The sequence below is a fragment of the Montipora capricornis genome, chromosome 8 (genome assembly GCF_036669925.1).
Source record: "Montipora capricornis isolate CH-2021 chromosome 8, ASM3666992v2, whole genome shotgun sequence".
Classification (NCBI taxonomy): domain Eukaryota; kingdom Metazoa; phylum Cnidaria; class Anthozoa; order Scleractinia; family Acroporidae; genus Montipora; species Montipora capricornis.
In genome coordinates, this window is record NC_090890.1 from 7,785,522 (window position 1) to 7,791,468 (window position 5,947).

Sequence of the window (5,947 nt, forward strand, 5' to 3'; positions counted from 1 at the left end):
CGGTAAACAATATCGCACTGTGCCTACTATTGTTATTGTGCATACGTTCTGCGCATCTCTAGATACTCGGGTTTCCTATCGGTGATGCTCACTAATACAGGGGTATTTTTGTGCGGTTTCAAACTGTAGATCGTTTTCACTGTCACGCAATAAAAAAAATAAATCGAAAACTATCCAGTGGAAAAAGTCAAGAATTCGTGATGTTGTAGAAGATAAATGAAGAAGACGCTTCTCCAAGTTTTAGGCCTGTGCGTTTCCCCAAACTTCAGAAAAACTTCGCAGAAATTTACAGAGTCCAGTATGAAAACGCCATGTTGGTGCACATCTGTGGTGCACCAATATGGCGGCCGGAAAACAGTGTCAACATCTGTTACTTACTTTGGCTATCTAGGCGAGTGATCATCTGTACTGAACAGACAGCTATTTACCTAAGCACTTTTCCTAATGCTTTAAATTCTAAAAAGGCTCAAAACCATGACATAAATATATATCTCTCAATAAACTCGATCGTCGCCTCGTGTCACGCACCGCTATAACTCAGAAATTCAAAATGCTCTGGTTTCCAAACGAAGCACGCTATTGAGCTTTAAAATTGCAAATGGATACAAATTTACCGCCTCTTATGCCTGATGAGGATAAAAACTTTCGTGGCTCTTTAGTTTTGGATTTTAGAAAATGATGACGTCACGTGGAAACGATCTATACGGAGAAATTAGATCTTAGTAAGTACCCTTGGTATCCAAAAAGAAAATTGGGGGTAACCATGCATTTTTGAGAGATAATTAAGCTTCAATTTCAGAAACAACGCCATACATTGCTTTGTATTTTAAAGCTTGGTACAAATATTATTCATGAATTATCTTTGAAAAATGCGCGGTTACCCCCAATTTTCTTGTCGGATTTCAGTAACACTTGTTAAGATCTACATTTCCTGCATAATCATATAAACCGCGGCAAAAATATCTTTGAGTTAGTAGGCACCGTCCTTAAGATTGAAACCTCAATCCATGACGGGGCACTCTAAATAATCTTTTAACGAAATTCACAAAATTCTCGCGTTTTTTTAAAGTCCAGCAAGAGGAATGAAAACGTGACCTTCTGTTAAGATTATGTACGGTTAAGTGGGCGGTTTGTCGTCATTGGGAGTTCTATTAAGTCATTAAAATGCGGAACATCATTCTATAAAACAATCAATATCAAGCAAAAACATAAGAAAGCTACGATGTGACGGGGTTTTTTGTTCCCTCGCCACAAAAAAATACCACAAGAACACAACTTGAAATGTTTAATTTGAAAACATAACGGCGGATAGCTAGTACAGAGCCAGTCAACAGCCGCTTATACTAGTTAAAGGCAGGACAAAACGCGGGTTATCTTAACCTGAATAAAATATACTTAAGAGGTGGAGATAAAAGTAAAAACAGTGCAAATATAACTGAACATTGTCAAATGCCACAATTATGTAAAAAAAATAACTGTTTATGGTGAATCACTGAGGCGTGTTCTTGCTAAGTGTGAGTTGTCTGAGTTAATGGATCCGCATCGCGTGAACAAAGGGTGCAATTCACCTCGTGGGTTTTTTTGGGTGCGCTGACACATAGTTCAGAGCACGATAACTCATCTATATCGTAGTGAAATCAATATTAGAGGCAATAACCTTGGCCTCACGTTAAATTCCTGTTTATCAGACTTGAGAACATAATGATAATTTCACAATCCGGGAAAATGACTACCGATTTTTGAAGTTACGTCAAGATACTTGTTTACGCACACACGCTACAAGCAGAGTCTGGGGACCTCTTTGGACACTCTACTCGCAGGGTAAAATATGCCTATCATGACAGGAGCCTAGGAGCTCCTGCTATACACAAAACGAAATACTACGCAAGGATAAAAAAGGTACCTTTTCAATGAAATTCAGAGCCCTCACTTATAAAGCATAAGCTACAGTCTACTTAAGATTGGCATTTTTCCCACTTTTTCTATTCAGTTTCCTGGTACATGGAACTGTCGCGAAACACATGCGGCTTCATACCGTAAAAAAGTAGTTTTATCAACACAAGACGTCTCACCACTGTGAACTAAACAACAAAGTGTTGAATAACAAAAGCAACTGTAGTACGCCTATAGTTCGCTTTTAAAAATGTTGACTTTGATTCAAATATTGAAATAGATTCCATTGATGACGTGATTTCAAGTTAATGCTGAATTAAAACCAAAGTAGTGAACGGGAAAACCTTTTTCCGTAGTTTGATCAAAGCCTTAGTTCACTCGAAAACATTTTTTTCTTTTCTTTCTCCAAAAAATTATAAATAATGCCCCCTTATGATACAGGACCTTATCCGGAATCATTTATGAAGTCAGTGTATATACCGAAAGGTTCCTAAGCAGCAGATAACGATAGGACGGCTGCCTATCCGCAGAAGAGTGAGATGATGGGCGCATTGTTTGTAGGAAATGCATTCATTGGATGTGAGTACAAGAGAACCGAAGAAAATTCGGCTCAATGCAGGTAGTACGCGATGTCAATTCCTCACCTGGAGTTTTGTTATTCACGGACAAGTCATCCAGTTCCACACCTGGAGTTTCCGAATCGTTATTCACGGACAAGTCATCTACTTCTAAGGTAAAAGCCTCATTGGACAAGGACTCCATTGGACTATACGTTGAAAGGGCGAAGACGGCTTCTCAAATGGCTTGCCGATTAACTCGTACTGCAACTTATTTAGTTCCCGTGCAATGTACAACGTAGTAATATTTCTTTTCCCACGGCAACGTTTATAAGCCAAATCAGTTGTTATAATTAGAAAGCATCATCTGATTGGTTAACAGTGAAATAAATTTCCAAAAGGGTGGCCTGTTGTTATTGGTTATGGCAGAAAATCAATCACTTTAAACAGGAACCCATGACCCGGAGCCTGCAGCTCCCATACTGCATGGGCCTATGTAACGGTATTTTTACAGACCGATCTAATTTTAGACTATCTTTTCCGGAAAAAAACAAACTAAATTTGTTTTATTTTAGTCTCTGATTGGCTAAGAACGGGTCACGAGATTGTAAAGTTAAGCACTGATCGCGCTTTTGACATTCGACTGAAAATTGAATGTCAGAAGGTTGCAGTCATCAAGGTGCAATTGGCTTTTAAAAAAAACATTCAAGTCACGTCGGCATAAGAAAACAAAAGCGTCAGTGCGTTCTTGACTAGTACAGCAGTAACTTCATGTGAGAAGAGAGGCGAAAATAGTTTCTTAAAGCCATTTGGGTGAAGGCTTGGGGTTAGTTCGTTCGTTAGGATTTAGAGTTACGGCTGGGCTGTGGCTGTGGAGCTTCAGGGCTCCACAGCTCCATCCGTCTTATAACCGCTCATTTAATTGCCTCCTCATTAAAACTCTTTGGTATGGTCTATGCGAACGTGACTTTCCCCTTATTGTTTCAACCAAAAGCGGCCCTGTATACGGCTTCCTAATGGTATTTCTAAACGTGGTCCTTATTCATCCGACTTGTTGCCAAGCGTTCCAAGACCACCTAGAATAAATGTGAACAATGTAGCAAGTTATTCTCCGGGAACGGGGTAGGTCACTTGGACCCCGACACGTTTGTTTTTGCGAGATGTTGGCCTGATTACCGGTTCGCGTGACATTTGCAGCGCACTTCCTCTACTATGCCCATTTTAATATGGATTCCTGTTGCGCACTAGTATGGACCGCTTCCCGCAGAAACAAAATGGCGGACGTTAATGAGGTTCCAGCCTCATTTGCATCAAATCCGCCATTCTTAATGAGGTCCCATTCCAACACAAACTCTCTATTTCCAATATGCATATTTTGTGCAAATGATATTACTACTTGTATTAAATATAGATTGTTCGCATTCTACGTCATTGCCGCCACGTTTATGACGCGGAAAACAATCCTGGCTCGTCCCTAGTGTGTTGTAAACCCCACTGAACTACGTACATGCATGCTATTTTCTTTCAGGAGTACTTACTTTAAAATCAAAGAAAGCAAGTGTATCGTTAATAAGCGCGATCATGGACCAATGAAAAGCTTTCTCGTTTCCAGTGTCTTTCATTTAAGCCGGAACTCGGGTAGTGAGATGAAAAAAAACCCGCGCTGGCAACATCGAAAGGTGACATCACTAACGTGGCCTCTGTATCTAGTTTTAAGCGTGATCTCAAGACTGACCTTTTAAGTCGAGCTTTTAATTTGTTGCCACAGTGATTTAATCTTTCTATTTTCTTAAGGAGGCTCGAACCAGTTTCGACGCTTCCAACTTTCCAAGTGATGCTCTCATTAGAAGGATCGGCAGCACAACGTTCAACTTGTATCATGTATTGGCAATATTGTGATACCAAATGAAACACGACTTATTGCTGAAAAAGACACAGTCATTATTGTGACGTTATATGTCACCGTGGCAACGGTTAAGCCCTGTAAAAACACCCTTTATTTTGTCTTTAGTTGCTTATATCTCAGAAAGGAACTCCGTGACCCCCGTTTTTTATTTCTGAAAAGTAATTAGAAGGGCATGATGTCTGTCTGTCCGGTGGATTCAGAGGAACCTTAGTTTTGTAATTTTTTTAAAGGTAGCTCTGAATCCTCTGACAGAATTTTTTTAAACTTTGCCGAAAGTTTCATCATGGCCTTCTAATCACTTTTCAGCAATAAAAAAGGGGGGTCACCTAGTTTGTTTTTGAGATATGAGGAACTGAATCCAAAATATAACATGTTTTTGCTGGGTTTTTCCATTACCAAGGTAACTTATTACATCACAATAATGATCACATCTTGTTTGGAAATAATCGATGTTTCATATGGTACCATAACATTGCTGTTACGTGATACATTGGTGTAGCGTTATTCGATCTAGACAGAGAGAAAAGTGTTGAAACCCTTTCGAGCTGAGCACGCGACAAAACCTTTTTCCAGGGTTGCTTTGTGGCCTGTTTTGATTTGCTTTCGTTGTCTTGTTTCGGTTTCTTCCCTCTTCATATTGCAAATGAACAAAACGTAACGATGTATGCTGACGACCATGAGCTGTACTCAGCACGCCAGACGGTTAAGGAAGTAGAAGATACTTTAAATAAAGAAGGGGAAATCATATCTAAGTGGTACGAGTCAAATTTACTGAAAGGTAATTATGAAAAGTACCAAATAATGAGCACGGTGCCAAAGGACAAAACCAAAGATTTGGAGATAACAATGTCAAATGTAAAAATAAAGTTTGGTTCTGATCTTAGACTATTGGGGCTAACAATAGACCAAAACCTGGATTTCAGTAAACATGTCAATGAAGTATGCAAACGAGCAGGAAGGAAAGTGGGTGTTATAACAAGACTACGTAATATACTTTCTGCCAGAGCCAAACTAATTACATAAAAATCTGCCATACTGCCTCAGCTGACGTATTGTCATATCGTTTGGAATTTTTGTCGCTCTTCGGACAACGGGAAACTGGAACGAATCCAAGAAAGAGCCTTGAGAGCAATTTATAAAAGGAAATCTGGAAACTATGAAGAGTTGCTTAAGTTGGCAAAGCTACCCACGTTAAAGAACAGGCGACTACATGACATTGCTATTCTTATGTATAAAGTAAAGAATGAACTTTGTTCTTCATACATTAAAGAAATATTCCAAAACAATAACATCAATCGCTATAGCCTTAGAAATTTAGATTTTGTAATACCAAGACTCAATACCGTGACATACGGAAAGCATATGGCTTACGATATGTAGATCCACCTCTATGGTCAAAATTAGATAAGAAAGTCAGGAATTCCGAATTTTTAAATACGTTTAATTAAAGCTAAATTCAGAAAATTAGATCTAGTTGGGATGATGGAAGATAATTGGAAAAATTGTACGCTATGCAGTAGTTAAATCACAATCTTAAAGAGTGGGAATTATGAGATCTAGGATTCTATTCATGGATTGAAAATACTGGGCT